At 38.3% G+C, this 23,539-nt stretch overlaps 1 protein-coding gene across 10 annotated transcripts in view; it reads right to left on the bottom strand.

The window, feature by feature from the left end:
* The window catches only part of PHTF2 (putative homeodomain transcription factor 2), a 160,742-nt gene that overhangs the window by 136,275 nt on the left and 928 nt on the right, over window positions 1-23,539 (bottom strand). The window lies entirely within an intron of this gene.

The following is a 23,539-nucleotide window of genomic DNA, read 5'->3' as shown; positions in this document are numbered from 1 at the left end:
GGTGAAACCCCATCTCTACTAAAAATACAAAAATTAGCTGGGTGTGGTGGCGTGTGCCTGTAGTCCCAACTACTCGGGAGGCTGAGGCAGAAGAATCCCTTGAACCCGGGAGGCAGAGGTTGCAGAGAGCCAAGATCATGCTACTGCACTCCAGCCTGGCGACAGAGCGAGACTCCATCTCCAAAAAAAAAGAGAGTAATTTAAGATTTAAATATTTTTAATTTCAGAGGGTGACATCAATAAGATGACTGACTAGAGACACCCAGCACTCATCCCCCCAATAAGAACGAACCTAGGCATCACATAAACAGCTAAGATTCAGCTTGAGTGTCAATGGGAGAGTACTAGGGTGCAGCGAGAAACTGGAGATGCACGTGAGGAGATTGGAGGGCAGCATGGAAGTACCTGGCCACTGCAGCCCTGTCTCCCCAATCCAGACTGGATCAGCCCAGAGTCAGGAGGGACTTCCCATTTCAGGGAAAAGGTAAGCAGAAGATCCCTACCAGCCCCCACTGCCACTGCAAACACCTACAATCCTTACTACAGGAGAATCCCACAGTCCTTGCAAGCCCCAAGCCCAGTCTGGAGAGCTGCCAGGAATTCATGCAGCTGCACTGCCGCAGATTAGGAGCACAAGGTGCACACTCCCCTCCCCCACCCAACCACTCCCTGTGAGAAAAGCTGCTGCAGCATGGTGCCATCTTGAGACCAGAGCCACCTCTGGAGTGCACCCTGCTCTGGAGGTTAGTAGCCAGTGAACTTCTCTAGCACTGGGGCTCCATCTTCATTCCACCACACTCACATGGGTGGCTGAAAACCACAACCCCAACTATGCAAAGCCTGGGCCCAGGATCGGCTGTGACTCCAGTCCTGCAAAGCAGGGAAACCAACCTCCCTTCCCCTCTGCTCCCCAACACTCTGCTGCCACTGCCACACTTCCAGTCAGAGGAACAGTCTGGCACTCCCACCCAAGGCAAACCTGCCCTTGAGCCAGCGAAAACTGCTACATGCCCTCCAAGTGGAAGAGTGCCCCCTACGTCTCTAAGCAGCTGATACATCCCTTGGGCTGGCAGAGAGGCTACACATCTGCACTCAGGTCCTGAGACACAGCCCTACAGCACTCCTCCACTGCAGACATGCCCTCAGCTCTCCACCTGCAATCAAGGTCTAAGAAACAGTCCTGTCCCTGGGCACAGCAGGCTGCTCCTGGTAGGCATACCCTCAGCCCATCCAAGCAGCCATGAGTCCACGACTGGACCTGAGTAACATCCCTGTGGGCCACCTCTAGCAAACATATCACTTGTGGGCCTATGGAGGGCTCACTCCTGAGCCACACCCCTGAGCCAGCCAAGCAGCCTTGCATCTGCATCCCAAACCTGAGAAAGTCCTGTGGGCCACCCCTAGTAGACAGATTCATTCCCAGGCTGGCTGAGCAGCCCTGTGCCTGCTCCTGGGCCTATAAACAGCTCCATGTGGGGCATCTCCCACACCAGCCAAGAAGTTGTGAAGCCATGTCAAGGGCCTGAGAAACAGCTCTGAGGGCCATCTATGGTGGACACACTCCTGAGCTCCCCGAGCAGCCTTGTACCCATGTCCCAAACCTGAGAAACAGCCCCACGGGCCATCTACAGCAGATACATACATCCGCAGGCCAGCCAAGCAGAAGAGAAGGGAAAAGGTAAGGAAACATATTTAATGAAATAACAGCTGCAAATTTCCCAAATATTGGGAGAGAGATGGACATCTAGGTCCGGGAAGCTCAATGAACCTCAAATAGACACAACCCAAATAGATCCTCTCCAAGGCAAAATATATTCAAATTGTCAAAAGACAAACACAAAGAAATTCTAAAAGCAAGAGAAAACATCAAGTCACATACAATGGAATTCCCATTAGACTAATAACAGATTTCTCAGTAGAAGCCTTACAGGCCAGCAGAGAATGAGATGATATATTCAAAATATTGAAAAGAAAAAAAACTGCCATCCAAGAATATTATATCCAGCAAAGCTATCTTTCAGAAATGAAGGAGAAATAAAACCTTTCATAGACAGGCAAAAACTCAGTAAATTTATCACCACTAAGCCAGCCTTATAAGAAATGCTCAAGGGAGTCTCACAGTTGGAAGTAAAAGGATGATAACCACCATCATAAAAACATGTGAAACTATAAAACTCACCAGTAGACTTGATAAAGAAGAAAGAGAAAAGAACCAAATCTTATTACAGAAAACTACCCAACCACAAAAATAAACAATAAGAGAGGAAAAAAGGAAACAGAAAACAAGAAGAAAACAATCAATAAAATGACAGGAGAAGGCCTCACTTATCAATAATCACCTTGAATGTAAACGGATTAAATTCCCCATTTAATCAAAAAGGAGACTTTTCAACAGATACCACAGAAATGCTGAACTATGAACAACTTGGGATGAGTGCAGTGGCTCATGCTTGTAATCCCAGTGCTTTGGGAGACTGGGGAGGAAGGATCACTTGATTCCAGGAGTTCAAGACCAGCCTGGGCAACAAAGCAAAACTCTATCTCTAATATACGTATACACACACACACACACGCACACACACACATTAGCTGGGAATGGTGGTGCACACCTATAGTCCTAGCCACTCAGAAGGCTGGAGCAGGAGGATTGCTTGAACCCAGAAGTTTGAGGTTACAGTGAGCTATGATCACGCCTGTGCACTCTGGCCTGGGAGACAGTGAGACCCTGTCTAAAAAAACAAAACAGAACAAAACAAAAAAACATACAACTATACACAAATAAATTTAAACACCTAGAGAAACTAGACAAGTTCCTGGACACATAACACCTACCAAGATTGAACCAGGAAGAAACAGAAAACCTGAACAGACCAATAACAAGTAACCAGATTGAATCAGTAATAATATGAGACTCTCCCAAGCCGGGTGCGGTGGCTCACGCCTGTAATCCCAGCACTTTGGGAGGCCGAGGAGGGCAGATCATCTGAGGTCGAGAGTTTGAGACCAGCCTGACCAACATGGCGAAACCCCGTCTCTACTAAAAATACAAAATTAGCCGGGTGTGGTGGTGCATGCCTGTAATTCCAGCTACTGAGGAGGCTGAGGCAGGAGAATCACTTGAACCTGGGAGGCGGAAGTTGCAGTGAGTCGAGATCACACCATTGCACTCCAGCCTGGGCCAACAAGAGCAAAACACCATCTCAAAACAAAACAAAACAAAAAGTCTCCCATAAAAGAAAAGTTCAGGACTGGATGGCTTCACAGCTGAATTTTACTGAACCTTTAGGGAAGAATTAATATCAATTTTTCTCAAACTATTCCAAAAAATTGAAGCAGACTGATTCTTCCTAACTCATTCTATGAGGCCTGGATAACCCTGAAACCAAAACTAGACAAGAAGGCAACAAAAAGAAGAAAACTGCAGGCTAATATATTCGAAGCACATACACATAAAAATTCTCAACAAAATATTAGCAAGCCAAATCTAACAACACATCAAAAAGATAATACATCATGATTCAGGGGAATTTATCTGAGGAACACAAGGACGGTTCAACAAATACAAATCAATAAACATCATACATCACACCAATAGAATAAAAGACAAAAACCATATGGTCATCTTGATAGATACAGAAAAAGCATTTGATAAAAGTCAACATTCTTTCATGATTAAAACCTCTCAAATTAGGGATAGGAGGAAAATATCTCAACATAATAAAGGCCATATATGGCAAAGCCAAAGCTAACATCATACTGACTAGGAAAAAGCCAAAAGTGTTTCCTCTGACTACTAGAACAAGACAAGGATGCCTACTTTCACAACTCTTATTCAATATACTACTGAAAGTCCTAGTTGGAGCAATTAGTCAAGAGAAAGAAATAATAGGCAACCAAGTTGAAAAGGAGGAAGTCAAAATGTCTATTTGCAGATGACACAATCTTATATATAGAAAAACTTAAAGACTATACCAAAAACTCTTAGAACTGATAGATGAAATCAGTATAATTGCAAGATACAGTATCAATATACACAAATCAGTAGCATTTCTAAACACAAACAATCAACTAGCTGAAAATGAAATAAAAAAGACAATCTTATTTACTACAGCAACAACAAAAGAATACCTAGGAATAAATTTAAACAAGGAGGTGAAAGACCTCTATAGGAAAACTATAAAATGCTGATTAAAGAAACTGAAGAGGATACAAACAAATGAAAGACATCTCATGCATATGGATCAGAAGAATATTATTAAAGTGACCCCACAACCCAAAGAAATCTACAGAGTCCATGCACATGTCAAAATAACAATTACTTTCTTCACAGAAACAGAAAAAACAATCCCAAAATACATATGGAACTACAAAACCCTCTGAATAGCTGAAGCAATCCTGAGCACAAAGAGGAGGCATCACACCACCAGACTTCCAAATATACTACAAAGCCGTAGTAACCAAAACAGCATAGTACTGGCATAAAAACAGACACATAGATCAGTGGAACAGAATAGAGAACCCAGAAATTAATCAATCCATGTATCTACAGTTAACTGATTTTTGACAAAGGTGTCAGGAACACTCATTGAGGAAAGGATAGCCTCTTCAATAAATACTTCTGGGAAAACTAGATATGCAGAAGAATGAAACTAGATGCCCATCTCTCATCCTATACAAAAATCAACCCCAAAATAAATCAAAGACCTAAATGTAAAACCCAGAACTACAAAACTACTAAAAGAAAACATAGCAGAAATGCTTCAGGGCATTGGTTTCTGGGAAAAGATTTTATGAATAAGTCCTCAAAAACATAGGCAACAAAAGCAAAAATAAACAAATGAGATTATATAAAAACAAAAAGCTTTTGCATAGCAAAGGAAACAATCAACAGAGTAAAAAGATAACCTATAGACTAGGAGAAAATATTTGCAAACTATTCATGGGACAGGGAATTAATAGCCAGAATATACAAGGAACTCAAACTTTTTTTTTTTTTTTTTTTTTTTTGAGACGGAGTTTTGCTCTCATTGCCCAGACTAGAGTACAGTAGTGCAATCTTGGCTCACTGCAACTTCCACCTTCCAGTTTGAAGAGATTCTCCTGCCTCAGCCTCCTAAGTAGCTGGGATTACAGGCGCCTGCCACCATGCCCAGCTAATTTTTTTCTATTTTTAGTAGAGATGGGGGTTCACCATGTTGGTCAGGCTGGTCTCGACCTGCTGACCTCATGATCCACCCGCCTCAGCCTCCCAAAGTGCTGGGATTACAGGCGTGAGCCACCGCACCCGGCCCGGAACTCAAACTTTTTAACATCAAAAAACAAACAATCCAATTTAAAGATGGGCAAAAAATCTAAAGACATTTCTCAAAAGAAGACATACATGTAACGAATAAACATATTTAAAAATGCCCAACATCACTAATTGATATAGTTTGGCTCTGTGTTCCCACCCAAATCTCATCTTAAATTGTAGTTTCCACAATCCCCATGTGTCATGGGAAGGACCTGGTGGGAGGTAACTGAATCATTGGGGTGGTTTCCCTCATGCTATTCTTGTGATAGTAAGTTCTCACAAGATCTGATGGTTTCATAAAGGGCTTCACCCTTTGCTTGGTTCTCATTCTTCTCTCTCCTGCTGCCATGTGAAGAAGGATGTGTTTGCTTCCCCTTCCATCATGATTTTAAGTTTCCTGATGCCTCCCCAGCCATGCTCAACTGTGAGTCAATTAACCTCTTTCCTTTATAAATTACCCAGGCTCAGGTATGTCTTTATTAGCAGCGTGAGAACGAACTAATACACTAATCATCAGGGAAATGCAAATCAAAACCATAATGAGATACCATCTCATCAACTTAAAATGGCTACTGTCAAAAAAACAAGAAAATAACAAATGCTGATGAGAATGCAGAGAAAAAGGAACTCTTACACATTTGGTAGGAATGTAAACTAGTACAGCTACTATGGAGAAGAGCATGGAGATTCCTCAAAAAACTACTAATAGAACTACCATGTGATCCAGCAATCCCACCACTGGGAATTTTATCCAAAGGCAAGAAAATCAGTATATTGATGAGACATCTGCACCCCATGTTTATTGCAGCACTATTCACAATAGTCAAGATATGGAATCAACCTACATGCCCAACAACTGATGAATGGATAAAGAAAATGGGGTCTACAGACAGTGGAATACTGTTTTGCCATAAAAAGAATCAAATCCTGTCATTCACAGCAACATGGATGGAACTGGAGGACACCATGTTAAGCGAAATAAGCCAGGAACAGAAAGTTAAACCCTGCATGTTCTCACTCATAAGTAGAAGCTAAAAAGCTGATCTCATAGAAGTAAAAAGTAGAATGGAGGATACCAGAGACTGGGAGGGGCATAAGGAAGAGAGAGATCAGCAGAGATTTGTGAAAGGTTACAAAATCACAGTTAGATAGGAAGAATAAGTTCTAGTGTTCTATACCACTGTTGGATGACTATAGTTAACAATAATATATAGTTGCAAATAGCTACAAGAAATAATGTTTGAAACAATGTATATGTCAATTACTCTGATCTGATCACTATACATTACATGTACTGAAACATCATTATGTACCCCTCAAATATGTACATTATGTGTCAATTAATAAAAGTAGTTTTTAAAAATAATGTAATTGAATTGAGCAAAATGAAACATGTATCTGTCCTGGACCCATGTACTATAAACAGGCAAACTATTAAAAGTTATTTCATGTCAGGCATGGTGGCTCACTCTTGAAACCCCAGCACTTTGGGAGGCCGAGGCGGGCAGATCACTTGAGGTCAGGAGTTTGAGACCAGCCTGGCCAACATGGTGAAACCCCATCTCTACTAAAAATACAAAAATTAGCCAGGCATTGTGGTACGTACCTGTAATCCCAGCTACTTGAGAGACTGAGGCACGAGAATCACTTGAACCTAGGAGGCAGAGATTGCAGCCAGCCAAGACTGCACCATTGCATTTCAGCCTGGGCGACAGATCATGACTCTTGTCTCAAAGAAAAAAAAAAGTTATTCCAATATATAAAAAGAACAACCAAATTTCCAAGAGAATACAAAAAGGCAGACTAAACACAAGCATCTAACTTTACTACCTTACAATATCTAACTGAAATGACAGCAAACGCATACATACATGAGAACAGAGAGAACGGAAAAAAACAACAAAAATGAAGCTTGAAAGAAGATATGTGACTTGTAACTGACCTAGCAGATCTGAGACAGCAGACAGCAATAGTAGAGAAAGGAGAATATTAACCCAATTTATGCAATAAAACAAAGTTTCAGGGATTCATGGTTTAAGCATCCCCTGGAAACGGGAATAAAGTTAGTCCCATCTTTAGGCAGACTAGTTGAAAGCTGTTAAAATAAAAGATCCATTTTCTCTCACACCATGCCAATGAGTGACTATTTCTCTATGACCCTGCAGATGACTGGAAGTCAAACATGTATCATTATGAATGGTAAATAAAATATCAATTGAAAGAGCTGAACCTGTTTGTCCCTAGGAAACAGAAACTGTGGGAAAGGGGCTCTATGGCCGCTATTTTCCTAAATTTTGTATAACTATCTCTGAAAACATCTATCTGCAGAACTTTGATAAAAACTACAAATTGAAACCAGTTTTAAATTTCAATTTCCAAATAGTTATAGCTTCAGTAAACTGTAATTCTTACCATCATAAATATGATGGAATTATGCAATATATTCCAACATTTCCATTTAACATATTGGACAGCCACTTTCATAGATTTCGTATGCAAATCTGCCTGCTTGCTAAAATCAATACTCCTAGTACTTTTGCAGTCATTTACAGATATGCACAAAGCAGAGAAAAATCTGAGGTTCCCAACACGCATGTTCCCAGCAAAGGCTGAACAAGATGACACTATCTTCTTAAATAAGACAGCTATTATACCATAAACAAGGGTCCTTTTTGTGGTGTAGTGTCCTGTTTTTGGCTTTTTTTTCTTTTTGTTGGGATTTTGTTGTTTTATTTTATTTTATTTTATTTTTGAGACAGAGTGTAGCTGTTGCCCAGGCTGGACTGCAGGGGCGTGATATCAGCTCACTGCATCCTCCACCTCCCCGATTCAAATGATCATCCTGTCTCAGCCTCCTGAGCAGCTGCAATGACAGGTGCACGCCACCAAGTCTGGCTAATTTTTTGGTATTTTTAGTAGAGACAAGGTTTCACCAAGTTGGCCAGGCTGGTCATGAACTTCCAACCTCCAGTAATCCACCCGCCTCAGCCTCCCAAAGTGCTGGAATTACAGGCCTAAGCCACCGCACCCGGCCTAGATGTTGTTGTTTAAAAATGCCCCCCCAGACCGGGCACGGTGGCTCACGAGGTCAGGAGATTGAGACCATTCTGGCCAACATGGCGAAACCCCATCTCTACTAAAAATACAAAAATTAGCTGGGCGCGGTGGCACGTGCCTGTAATCCCAGCTACTTGGGAGGCTGAGGCAGAAGAATCGCTTGAACCAGGGAGTCAGAAGTTGCAATGAGCTGAGATTGCGCCACTGCATTCCAGCCTGGCGACAGAGTAAGACTCTGTCTCAAAAAAAAAAAAAAAAAATGCCCCCCAAGTGTAGTGCTGAAGTGCGGTCTAGTGCTCCTAAGTGCAAGAACGATTTAATGTGTCTTACAGAGAAAATACTGTGTTAGGTAAGTTTCATTCAGACATGAATTATAGTGCTGTTGGTTGTGAGTTCAATGTTAACAAAATAAACAATAAAATTAAATAAGGTGTCTTTAAATAGAAACACATATGAAACAAGGTTATGTATTGATCACTGATGACAAAAATGTTGTGACCAGTGGCTCACAGGAACTCAACTCTGTATTTCCTCTAAGAGCAACACTTCACTATTGGCTAATTCAGTGTTAGCAGCGACCTTATATTAACACAGCTGTGAACAATGAGAATTTGCTGTAATTGGATTTACAGCCTGGGCTTGCAATTGGCTACAAGAAGGTAGATGGAAAGTTAATGAAGTAGAAATGAGGACTGAATTGTGTTTCCTAAGTTTTCTCCTCCTATGGTTACAGAGGCCAATTTAAAATTAGGATATGTGGCTTTAAATATTATTCTTGATACCAGGTCATTTTAAAAATGATGAACATATGACTGGACACCAAATCTTACGATTTTATGTAACATCATTATCAACATGTCCAGATCATCAATTCATGATTGATAAAACTACTAAGCCAACTGGTCTAAACCACCCAGAAACTGGAGAATGCAATACAATTTAACAGCCACTACCTCTAACATTCTTTTAATCTGAAGAAATTTTCTGTAAGTCAGGAAACCAATGTTTCAATCTGTAGTCTATTCAACTCCACATCACAGAGAAAAGTACTTAATAAACATACTGCAACTACTATTTAAGCCAGAATGATGAGCTAAGTAAGCTATGTATAGCTCATACATTTCATTATTGCTTAAATATTTTCAGCAATATAACACACAGAAGGTGCTGAATAAATACAATGCCTTTCTCTTCTCCCAAGGTGCTCATTAAATACAGTACCTTTCTCTTCTCCCTTTCACAGTGCAAAACACTGCTATCTACTCCCACTTCTTCATCTCCTCTCTTTAATCCAATCATCTTTTGCTCACAATACTCCACTGAAAGTTCTCTTTGAGGACACCAGTGACTTCCAGTCGCTAAATGCAATGGTCAGGTCTCAGTTGCTTATCTTATACAATCTACGGGTAGTATAAAGCACAGCTGATTATGTTCTCTTCTCCTGGAACACTTTATTCACTTAGCTTCTGGGAAACCACTCTCTTCAGTTTGTTCCTCTTTATTCACTCCTTCTCAGTTTCTTTGCTAGTTTTCCTCTTCTCCCTGAGCTCAGTTTTTGCACATCTCTTATCTTCACACAGTCCCTTGGTAATCACATCTAATATCTTGGTTTAAATACCATGTATAAATCAGTGTAATTGGATTGTTTGTGACTCAAAGGATAAAATGCTTGAAGGTCTGGTTTAAAATTAAATAAATAAATAAATACCATGCATCTATAGATGACTACTGTATGACTACTATTAGATTATACCTATAACCTCACCTGTTCCTATATCCACTACATTAGAAAAAGTCAAACAAGTTTCCTTACTTGAGGACTTCTTAGAGCCTTTTAACACGTTACTCTGCATTATAAATATCCAATAGAAGATTATGTACACATTATTGCCTGGGTGCTGTGGCTCACACCTGTAATCCCAGCACTTTGGGAGGCCAAGGTGGGCGGATCACGAGGTCAGGAGATCGAGACCATCCTGGCTAACACAGTGAAACCCCATCTCTACTAAAAACACAAAAAATCAGCTAGGCATGGTGGCATGCGCCTGTAGTCCCAGCTACTTGGGAGGCTGAGGCAGGAGAATGGTGTGAACCTGGGAGGTGGAGCTTGCAGTGAGCCGAGATTGTGCCACTGCACTCCAGCCTGGGTGACAGAGCGAGGCTCTGTCTCAAAAAGAAAAAAAGTAAAAAAAGAAGATTATGTACACATTATTTCTTACATTTATTTAGAACAGAATCCTTTCCTTGTGATGCATCTTGTGAAGCATACTACTGACTAAGCCACTAAATATAGCATACTTAGACATCTCTCAAGTAGTTCTAACTTCTTACAGTACACACAAATTATGTAAAAATAAGCAAGCTTCTCCTGATTAGAGATAATAATTGGGTTTGAGGTATTCAAGTCATTTTACTGCATTAGAGGAAAACTTGCCTCAAAATTATCCTTATGCAGAGATAAATTTATATCTCTCTTAAAATACATTCATCTGTATTAATTATATACTCTAAGTGAACACAGAATAAATGTGTGTCATTTCTTCTGCCTCAAACAACTTAATATAATCAGCATATGTTGTCATTAATCTTTTTACAGACTAAATGTTCTCAGCTCCTTCACCTGTTCTTCATATAACATGATTTCCAGGCCCCTCACCATCCAGGTTCTTTTTCTCATCAGATAAGATCTAAATAATTCCTGGAATCCAGTTAGTCAACAAAATAATGTATTTGAAGAATGCAAAACATTGGAGCTATAATTTCTTGTGATAAGGATATGATCACATGGTCATGTAGCCTATGCCTATATTCACTTTTTTATTTTTAGCAGCCATGACACTAGTTAATATTCTTTCTGAAAATAAAGCTGTATTACACACACCCACCACATATATACTCATCCGTATACATATATACTGTACGTCCACTGAGAGGGCCTAGAAACAAAGACTCCTCAGTAGCAATAAGCACATCTAACACCTAGATCTCTAAATACCACTTCATAGTAAAAGAAAACAACACTGCTTAGAGAAATGTCTTATGCTAGGGCTGGCACAGAGATAGTACCAGATGATTATGGAATATCTTGTTGGATCAGAAAGTAAAAAAATGCTCAAAGAATCATAGAGACATTGGCAAAATGATAAAACAAGAATCCATGAGTCCATACTGATATGAATAAGTAAGTGAATAAAGAGGTAGAAGCTTTTCTTTATCACAGAAGTCAGCTAATAAATATAAAAGAAATTACAAAATTAGAAAAATCACTATTTGGCACCCATCTTAATAATGGATTCACACAAGAATCATCAATAGATGTTAAAATTAATGGGTAAGTTTGAGAGTAGTAGGATACTAACATAATTTAAAAGTATCTAGCCACAGTATGTATTAATTACAGAGAATAAAAGAGTGACTTTACCTTGTAGAAACCTGGCAGATACCTCCTTAACTAAATCATAAAAGTTATCATCACCAGTAACAGGAGAAATAACAGTATTTGCCTCCTCATATAATGCACTGGAAAGTACACAACATCATGTCTGTGGTATTCCTGCCTAAAGTACGTAACCCAGGGCCAGGCGCAGTGGCTCACGCCTGTAATCCCAACACTTTGGGAGGCTGAGGCAGGTGGATCACTTGAGGTCAGGAGTTTGAGACCAGCCTGGCCAACATGGTGAAACCCTGTATCTACTAAAAATACAAAAATTAGCTGGGCATGGTGGTGGGCGTCTGGTCCCAGCTACTTGGGAGGCTGAGGCAGGAGAATCGCTTGAACCTAGGAGGCGGAGGTTGCAGTGAGCCAAGCTGGCGCCACTGCATTCCAGCCTGGGCCACAGGAGCAAAACTCTATCCCAAAAATAAAAAATAAAAATAAAGTACATAACCCAAATCTAATTATGAGGAAAAAATCAACCAATCTCAAATTGAAGGTCATTCAGCTGGGTGGGGTGGCTCATGCCTTTAATCCCAGAACTTTGGGAGGCCAAGGTGGGTGGATCACCTGAGGTCAGGAGTTTGAGACCAGCCTGGCTAATATGGCAAAACCCCATCTCTACTAAAAATACAAATATTAGCCAGGTGCAGTGGTACGTGCCTGTAGTCCCAACTACCTGGGAGGCTGAGGCAGGAGAATCACTTGAACCAGGGAGGTGGAAGTTGCAGTGAGCCAAGATTGCGCCACTGCACTCCAGCCTGGACGACAGAGCAAGACTTCGTCTCAAAAAAAGAAAAAAAATGGGAGGTCACTCTACAAAATAACCAGCCTCAACAGTTTTTAAAATGTCAATTTCATGAAATAAAACATAGGTTCAAGTGTTTCTGTGTAAAAGAAACTAGAGAGATGTGACAACTAAACACAGAATGTGATCCTGAATTTTCTTCTGCAATAAAGTACAGTATTGTGGTAACTGGTAAAATGTGAGTACCTGTAGATTAGAAAACAGTACTATAAATGTTAATTTCCTGATTTTGATAATTGTACTGTCTTTATGAAGAAGAACAATCTTATATTTAGGAAATAAAAACTCAGTAGCGGTAAAGGAGTATCATGACTCAAATGAGTCAGGAAAAAAGTAATACATATGTACCTATATATATACTGAGAAAGAAAATGATAAAGCAAATATAGTGAAATGTTAAAATACAGGTAATCTGGGTGAAGGGTATACAGGAATTCTTTATTATTGTACTTTTTTAAAATCTAAAATGACATCAAAATAAAAAGAACATAAATGATAAGCTTAACTCAATTTTAAAATACCTCCTTTATCACGTTAATTTCCTATATACCAACTATTGACTTAATACACATACAACCTTCCTCTCATAATTTCATTTAGTGTGGTTGCAATGGGTGGGAATAAGAAAACTAGCCCGGTGCTTCAATTTTACCAATTCATATAATCTGCTTCCATCAGAAGAAAAGCTAAAGGTCATTCTAGTTGCCTATCATCAATGAAGAGACAGGTTAAGCCCATCTCAAGTCCATTTCACCTACAGAGATTTTCAACAGTCCTTAATATCTACTATGTCCAAGGTTAAGTTAAATTACCATTCAATATACGATCATAGTAGTATTTTCAGTCAATGTTGCAAATATTTTCCAAAGACAATAAAAACTGAATTATTATACCCTTAAGGAAATAAACACTTCTCATTAATCTATTAATCTCCCTTAGAAATTATACAGACATATTTTGCACACACACACACACACACACACACACACACAAAGTTTTGTTGTCAATAAGAATTGGGTTTATGGCTGAGCCCAGTGGCTCATGCCTATAATCCCAGCACTTCGGGAGGCTGAGGTGGGTGGATCACCTAAATTCAGGAATTCGTGACGAGCCTGGTCAACATGGTGAAACCCCATCTCTACTAAAAATACAAAAATTACCCAGGCATGTTGGCAGGTTCCTGTAATCCCAGCTATTTGGGAGGCTGAGGCAGGAGAATCATTTGAAGCCGGGAGGCGGAGGTTGCAGTGAGCCAAGATCGCTCCACTGTACTCCAGCCTGGGTGACAAAGAGAGACTCCATCTCAAAAAAAAAAAAAAAAAAAAAACGAACTGGGTTCATATAGGAAAATGCAATTATTTGCTTACCTTTTAACTCATGATACATGCCTACATTTCTTTCAAGGGAACAATGAACCTAAACACATTCAGCCAATCAAACCTATAGTCTACTCTGGTTCTGGCCATACAATGCTTATGCACCCTAAACACAAATTTGGGATTTAAAAATAATAAAAATCAAAATGGTACTTTTTATATTTTCCATTTAAATTATTACTTCAAAACTCAATATACAAGAGTTCCCACTTCTAGACATGATGGGAGTAATGAGAACCAGATTATTCCTCTCCATTTAAAAACTAAAAGGTTAGAAAAAAAAGTGAAACATTTTCAGATATTGGGTAACTGATAGCACATCCCCAAAAGAGTGGAAACAAAAAGTGAGCCCTATGATTGTCCAAGTGTGCTGTCTGCAAAGTTTCCAGGATGCAGTGCTAGAAAGGGAAAACCAAAGACCAGAAGTACCCCTACACTGAGAAGCCAGATTTGAGTATTCAGAGATACCAAGGTGGCTAGAATTACTAGACCAAAGTATCCAAAGAGGAGAGAGCTGCACAAAGAGAGTGCTGTAGCTCTGTAGAGGATTCCCCTTAAGTCTTCAGCTGAATATTGATTGGCATATGCAATGTAGGAAAAACTACCTGAAGCAAGGGAAAGAATCACCAAAAGGAGCAGGAAGACCAATTACAGCTTCAAACAACATAAAATACAAAATGTCTGGCATTCAAACAAAAATTAGCAGGCATATAAATAAACAGGAAAATATAATTCATGATGAGGAGACAGAATCAGACCCACAAATGACAAAGATGACAGGACTTGTAAACAAGGATATTGAAACATCTATTATTAAAAACACTGCTAAAAGAAATTAAAGACTCAAAAAGAAATCCCATGTTCATGGATTGAAAAACTTAATATTGTTAAAATTTCCATACTACCCAAAGCAATCTACAGATTCAATGCAATCCCTATCAAAATCCCAAGAGCATTTTTGGCAGAAATAGAAAAACTCATACTAAAATATATATTGAATCTTAAGGGATCCCAAATAGCCAAAGCAATTTTTAAAAAGAACAACAAATTTGGAGGACTCACACTTCCTGATTTCAAAACATATTACAAAGCAGTAATCATAACAGTGTGATATTGGTATAAAGATAAATCAACAAATGTAATAAAGACCCTAGAAATAAACCCTCATATATGTGGCCAAATAATCTTCAACAAGGGTACCAAGACCACTCAACAGGAAAAGAACAATCTCTTCAAAAAATGGTACTGGGAAAATGGGATACAACAAAAAATGAAGGTGGACCTTTATCTTACACCCTCTACAAAACTTAACTCAAAATGGATTAAACACCTAAACATAAGAAATAAAACTAAAAAAGTCCTAGAAGAAAACACAGGAGAAAGCTTCATAACATCTGACTTGGCAATTATTTCTTGGCTGTAACACCAAAAGTATAGGCAACAAAAGCAAACATGGACAAATGGGACTACATCAAACTTAAAATCTTTTGTTCATCAAAAGACACAAAAGGCATATATTTTTCTCCCCTGCAGAATGAGAGAAAATATTTGCAAATCAGAAATCTGGTAAGGGGTTGATATTCAGAATATATAGATGACTCCTACAACTCAGTAACAAAAAATCAAATAACCTGATTTAAAAATGGGCAAAGGATTTGAATGGGCATGTGCCCAAAGATGATATACAAATGGCCAACTAGCACACAAAAAGATGCTCAACATCACTAATTATCAGAAAAGTACAAATCAAAACCACAAGATATCACCTTACATCCATTAGGATGGCTATCATAAAAAAAAAAACCAGAAAATAAATATTGATGAAGATGTGGAACAACTGGAGCCTTTGTGCACTGTTGGTGCAACTGTAAAATGGTACAAAAAGATTAAAAATAGAACTATCATAAGATTCAACAATCACATTTCTGTGTATATATCCAAAACAATTGAAAGCAGAGTCTCAAAGAGATATTTACACACTCATATTCATAGCAGCACTATTCACAATACGCAAGAGGTGGAAGCAGCCCAAATGTCCATCAATGGATGAACAAAACAGTACATACATATGACAGGATATTATTCAACCTTAAAAGGGGCAAATCTAAGAGTCTTTAAAAAATTATATGTATATAAAATGTATGTGTGTGTATGTGTGTTTAAATCTCTTTAAAAGAGAACTGACTAAAGCCAAAAGATCAACAATATTGTTTGGGATTTATAATATACAGCACAAATAACAGCACAAAGTTTCAGAAAGGGGAAACAGAGTATACTGTTAAAAGGTTCTCATAAAATATATGAAGTAGTTTTTTTACTCAAAAGTAGACTGTGATAATGATGTATACTAGCTACTACAAACAAAACTACAGAGCTATAGGCAAGTCAAAAAAGGTTATAAAGTCATAAAAATACTCAAAGAATCCAAAAAAGGTAAAAAGAACAGATGAAACAAAAAACAAATAGCAAGATGATAGACTTAAACCCAATAATATCAATAATCACATTAAATATAAATGGTCTAAATTAAAAGGCAGAGATTAGGAAACTGGATATTAAAAAGCAAGACCCAAGACCCAAAAGCAAGACCTATTTTTACGTGTATCTGTCAGAAACTCACTTAAATATAAACATAAAAAGGTAGAAAGTAAAAAGATGGAAAAAAATATCATGTTAACACTAATGAAAAGAAAGTCTGAATGGCTATACAAAGTAGATTTCAGAGCAAAACATATTACTAGGATTAAAGAGGTCCATTTCACAATGATAAAGGGATCCAATTGACCAAGTAATTATAACAATCATAAATATGCATGCACCTAGCAATAGAACTTCAAAATACATAATGCAAAAATTTAAAGAATCGCAAGGAGAAATCAGCAAGTCCACATTTATAGAGATTCAATACCATTTTTTCAAAAATTGATAAAACGAGTAGACAAAATCAACAAGGATATATAGAAGACTTGAACAATTCTATCAACCAACTTGACTTGACTTTTTTTTTTTTTGAGATGGAGTCACCCAGGCTAGAGTGCAATGGTGCGATCTCACTGCAACCTCCACCTCCCCTCCCAGGTTCAAAGGATTCTTCTGCCTCAGGCTCCTGAGTAGCTAGGACTACAGGCACGCACCACCATGCTCAGCTAATTTTTTGTATTTTTAGTAGAGACGAGGTTTCAACATGTTGGCCAGGCTGGTCTCGAACTCCTGATCTCAAATGACCCGCCTGCCTCAGCCTCCCAAAGTGCTGGGATTACAGGCGTGAGCCACTCCACCCAACCTTGTTTGACATTTATAAATTATTCCATCCAATATTCTTTTCAAGTGTGAATGAATCATTTGCCAAGGCAGACCATAATCTGGGCCATAAAACAAGTCTCAATAAATTAAAAATGATTCAAAATATACAATGTATGTTCTTTGACCAGAGCGAAATCAAGTTAGAACTAAGGAAAAAATATCTGAAAAATCCCCAAATATTTGGAAACTCATCTACATACTTCTAAATAACCAGTGGAGTCAAAGAAATCACAAAGGAATTTATCAAGGATTCTGAACTTCAATGAAAATGAAAACATATCAAAATTCGTGAGATGTAGTCAAAACACTATTTTGGGGAGAATTTTATAGAATTAAACACTCATTTTCCAGAAGAATAAATGTTTCAAATTATGAGCTAAGCTTCCAACTTAAGATTCTAGCAAATCAAGAGCAAATAAAATGCAAAATAAACAGTAGAAACAAAAATAATAAAGACGAATAGAAACCAGTCAAATTGAGGATAGAAAATCAACATAGAAAACTAAAAACTGGTTCTTTGAGAGGATCAATAAAATAGATCAATAAACCTCTAGCCAGGAGAATAGGAGAGAAAAGAGAAAAGACATCAGAGTCAGAAAGAGAGAGAGGACAGCACTATATGTCTTACAGATATTAAAAAGATTAATAAGAAAATGTCATGAGTAACTTTATGCCAATGAATTTAACAACTTTACATTAAACGAACAGATTCCTAGGAAAATACAAACTATCAATGCTAATTCAAGAAGAAATAAACTGAGTTAAGTCTTTATCTACTAAAGAAATTGAATTTGCAGTTAAAATCCTCCCCACAAAGAAAAACTAGAGCCTACCAAGCCTACATGTGCAAGTCACTTAGTATTGTCTGAAGTTTAAGATACACGGAAGGATCAAATATTTATTATCATGTGCAGACACTGAGGATATAATTTTGATATCAGTATGTTGGTATTTCAGCAAAATTATTCTGAAGGAAGCTGTGGGAAGAACTGATTCGTATAAGGCTAAATTAAAAGGAAATAAATGACAATAATTTGGGGACAATAATGAGGGTTTGAACTAAGTGCCAATGGTTGATTTGTTTTTTCTTAATTGTGGGTGTTGGGACGAGGCATGATTGAAAGATAGATATTAGTAGATAGAGGACCAGATGAAGTGATTGAATGGCAATTAAAGATATGGAGAGGAACAGAGTAAGGACACCACATGACTCTTGGCTTGAACACTAAAAGAATCCTCATTAAGGTTGGGCATAGTGGCTCACGCCTGTAATCCCAGCAGTTTGGGAGGCCAAGGTGGGTGGATCACCTGAGGTCAGGAGTTCAAGACCAGCCTGGCCAACAAGGTGAAACCTCATCTCTACTAAAAATACAAAAATTAGCCAGGCATGGTGACAGGCACCTGTAATCCCAGCTACTCGCAAGGCTGAGGCAGGAGAATTGCTTAAACCCGGGAGAAGGAGGTTGCGATGAGCCAAGATCACACCATTGCACTCCAGCCTGGGCAACAAGAGCAAAACTCCGTATCAAACAAACAAACAAACAAAAAACCCCTCATTAAGACAGAGACTACAAGAGTAAAATAGATTTAGGAACAAGAAGATAGGTTTATTTTTCAACAAATGATATATTCATACATTCAGCACCCAAAAGACACACAATAGACAATGGGATATATGGAATGAACACACAAGAAATCTGTGTAGATAAATCAGCTTGCTCTATCCCCCAGGATTACTTGCCATTAAAGCATTCCCATAACTATACAATTAATAGCTTTTCCTTGTCAAAGAATTTTAGAAATAAGTAAGAAAGTAGTCAAGAGATTTGAGAAAACAAGTTCCTCTCCCTATACACTTAATTCACAGCACTGAAATCCTACTTCATTTATTTTTTTCAGTGTCATTTCCAATAGCAAAACCTTATTTATGCATTCCATCTGGTTTAATGAGTTTGATGTACTTTCTTCAGAAAAAAGTTGATAATGTGAAGCTCTCTTCCTATATTTTCCCTTCTTTTGTGTAGGTAAAATGATTATTCAACTCTGCCGGTTGAATCCTATTGCCTCCCTTTAAGGTTTTATTTGCTTGTTTGCCATTTTCTGGCTTCTCTTATTCTATCTGGGAATTGTTATTTTAAAACCTACACACACACACACACACACACACACGCCTGTTCAACTCAGTCAAATAACTGCAACAACCACTTTTTGAGCTAGTCTTAGAAATCAAGAATATGTCAAGTGCTTTACATACATTATCTCATTTAATTCTTAAAATCTCGCAAAGTAGGTAACTCCATTTAAAGAATAAATAAAACTGAACCTCAAAAATATTACATAATGAGTCCAATGTCACACAACCAGTGATGGCAGTATCAGGACTTGAACCTAGGTCTACAGAGCACCAAAACTTGTGCCACCTAATTTTCATAAATTTTTTGGTATCTGTAACAAATCCTATACAAAAGGTCTTACAAAAGTACTTTCATTCATGCAACAAATATGAATGCCTACATGTCTTTAAAATTTCTGTAGATATACTTTTAACAGCCCCTTTCTTGTACTGTTTTTGCAACTGGAAAGCTGCATACTATGCACTTTTCCCTTTACTTCCTCTCATTAAATGTCAAATTTAATCATGTTATGATTATTATCAGGTAGTGGTTCAGCCACAGCTATTTCCTGCCCCAGTTCCTGTTCAGTACCCAGAATAAAATCCAGCATATTTTCATTCCTAGTGCTCTAAAACTACCTGTTCCAGGAAGCAATCAGTTGTTCTCATCTGAAAACTCACTTCTATATTTTGTGTCACATTAGCAATTTTCATGAGAATAACAAAGTGGACTAAAAATGCAGTTTTCCTAAATGTCACTTAATATTTTCCACTTAGTCATATGATTCTGGTCATCAAGTGATGTTTCAGATTTGTAAATTTAATGTATTTATGGTTTGGTATTAATCTGAGAAGAAGATAGAAGCACGAGACTTTCTCAGATTTTCAAGGGCAGTCCCAATTTAAAACACACTGGCCAGGAGTGGTGGCTCATATCTGTAATCCCAGGACTTTGGTAGGCCAAGATGGGAAAATCACTTGAGGTCTCTAGCCTGGCCAACATAGCAAGACCCTGTATGTACAAAAAAATAAAAATTAAAACATTAGCTGGACACGGTGGTGCATGCCTGCAGGTCTAGCTACTCAGGAGGCTAAGGCAACAGGATTGCCTGAGCCTGGGAGTTCAAGGTTACAGTAATTACACTACTGTACTCCAACCTGGAAGACAGAATGAGACCCTGTCTCAAAATAAAAAAACTCTGTCCCACTATCATGTATCAAGTAGGGATTAAGAAAAGACAGTCAAAATATATGCAAAGGGGAGTTCACAATAATGACTCCATGTGGCTACAGACTAGGTAAAGGGGTTAAGGGATGGCAACCATCATTTTGGAATTCTTCTTTGAGTCTTAATTTGAACTGGGAAAGTAAGTATTGGAAGGTGAATATTAAATAAACATGTAATAATGGACAAACTGCTGAGGTTTTCCTATAATTTTAGTATCTAAGTATGCAATTTCCAATTATCAAAATTGGGTAGTACTCACTTTGCCCAACCACATTTACATACCATTATCATTTAAAGCTGGCCTTCACACATACATTTTATACAAAGCTACAATTACTTACCATTCCCTCAACAATCCATATTTCTGTTCTGAGACTCTGCCTCTTCCTGTTCTGCATGGAATGCCCTCTTTCTCCACCTACAAACACCACCTTCAGACCTTTAAGGCTTCAGTGGTAGCTCCCCTGAAACCCAACTAGTTCTCTCTTAAAATTATTTATTGTTTCTTTTGTATTCACTGCTTTCTATGTGCCCGTACTTTATATATTTTATTTAAGGCTTAATGTCTTCTTTGAAGTATTGCCCTTTCCATTAAACAGGTAAGGAAACTGATGCTAAAAGAGGTTTGGTATTATTTTCAAAGTCACAAAGCCTGATAGGAATTCAAATCCAGACTGTCTATACTTTAACTGAATTCTTGTCTCAAGAATTATTGGGACCACAAGCATTTTGGATTTTGGATTTTGTAATATTTGCATATACATAAAGAGATATCTTAGAGATGGGACTCAAGTCTAAACACAAAATTCATTTATGTTTCATTTACACCTTATACAAATAGCCCAAAGGTAATTTTATATAACATTTTAAAATAATTCTGTGCATGAAGCTAAGTTTTGACTGTTTTTTTGTTTTGTTTTGTTTTTGTTTTTGAGACGGTGTCTTGCTCTGTCACCCAGGCCAAGTGCAGTGGTGCGATCTCGGCTCACTGCAACCTCCACCTCCTGGGTTCAAGCGATTCTCCTGTATCAGCCTCCCGAGTAGCTGGGACTACAGGTGCATACCACCACGCCCGGCTAATTTTTTTTGTATTTTTAGTAGAGACGGGGTTTCATATTGGTCAGGCTGGTCTTGAACTCCTGACCTCAGGTGATCCACCCGCCTTGGCCTCCCAAAGTGCTGGGATTACGGGCGTGAGCCACCGCACCCAGCTTGACTGTAACCTGTCACATGAAGTCAAGTGTCTTGTGGCATCATCTTGGCACTCAAAACGTTCCAGATTTTAGAGCATTTCAGATATTCAGTTTACAGATGCTTAATCTGTATATACTGTATTATCGTCATTTGTTCAAATATCTATTTCTCCCATCAAATGAATGCTCTTCAAACACAGAGAAGGTGACTCCATCCCTTTATCTTCAGCAAAATCCAACAGTGCCTATTATACAATGATCTCAAAGTGTTACTGTGTACAATAGTGGATTCAATTTACGGTTTTGCAGCGTTATTTTCCACTGAGTAGTCTCCTACTATAAAGTCTCCAAGAAGCCAATTTTATTGTGGTAATAAAGTATAATGGCTTGGAATGTAGGCTTTGGAATCAGACTGCTTAGGTGTGAATCTCACCTCTACTGACTCATTAGTGAAGAAATCTTGAACAAATTAGTTAAACTAAGTCTTGGTTTGCTCATCTATAAAATGACAGTAATCAGTACCCATCTCACAGGACTAAAATGATTAAATAATATACAAGTAGTCCAACTATTTTCGAGTTTCATTTTATCCACATGACACCCTAAATTCTCTTCAGTTTAGTGAAGGTTTTTTTCATTACATATTCCTTGCAATTTTGCATTAAATGGACCAGCCAAAAAAAGTTCATGGTTTAAAAATTGGGTGGGCCACCTTCTTCATTTTTAGGGCCAACTGTCCAGTGCCAGTTTGGGCTCAAAAAAAGTTTACTCTTGGAGGCTTGACTATGCAAGAGTGCCCCCATTGTATACTATACTTGTTTACTCACCACATTTTCATGCTCCACCAGAAAGTGGTCAAAATTGGAACACGAAAACTCTCCACCTCACTAACACCTAACTTAAAACTATCAGATGCATTCAGACAGCCAGTCTGTGTGGGAGGCAGGCTATTTCTGGGGCAAAAATATTTCCTGGAACCACTGTTTCTGGCCCCAGACATGGCTCATTCTCCGCAGACCTCCAGATTCCTCTCCTCTACGTTATGGAGGTGGAGCCACTACAACTGATAACGCATATCCATTTCCTTCTCTTAAAATTTGCAGTCCATACACCATATCCAAGTTAGGATTTCAAATTGTTATACTGTTTTGTGACTCTTTAGGCTAAAGTGTGCAGTTTCCAGACTTTCAGAATTCCCCTTCCAATATTAAAAATATGGTGAAAAAAGCCCAGTTTGAAAGAAAATAAACTTTACAAAAATACCTGAAAACAAGATCAAATACTAAGTCTCTTGCCAAAGTCTTGGAGAAAAAAAAAAAATGAAAGAAACGTTTAAAAATGGCAAAAGCTAAACAAAAACCTTAAGATTAAAGTAGTCTCAAAGCAAGGAGGATATACTATTAACAAAGAAAGCAACCGAAAACTACAAAATATTTAATATTCACCATGAATTTCAAAATTACTTGGCATGTAAAGTACACACTGAGATTAATAAATTGTTCCAGATTCTGCACTGCCCAGGTTAGTATAAGGCAGTTCCTTGTTTTCGCCACGCTAAAAATAAGAAGGGTGACAGATTAGTGACAGAATGATCCCTGAAGTTACACAAGGAGGTGCTGAGTTAGAAAGCCATGACTCGAAGGACAATACCAGAATGCTGGCTGTCAACACTGGGCAGATAAAAATAAGAAAAGCTGAAGCATGCTGATGGAGCACGGTATTGTTTCCAGACGGG

Source organism: Pan paniscus, chromosome 6 (genome assembly GCF_029289425.2).
Source record: "Pan paniscus chromosome 6, NHGRI_mPanPan1-v2.0_pri, whole genome shotgun sequence".
NCBI lineage: Eukaryota > Metazoa > Chordata > Mammalia > Primates > Hominidae > Pan > Pan paniscus.
The sequence above is the reverse complement of the archived record's forward strand: the minus strand, read 5'-3'. Positions and strand labels throughout refer to the sequence as shown.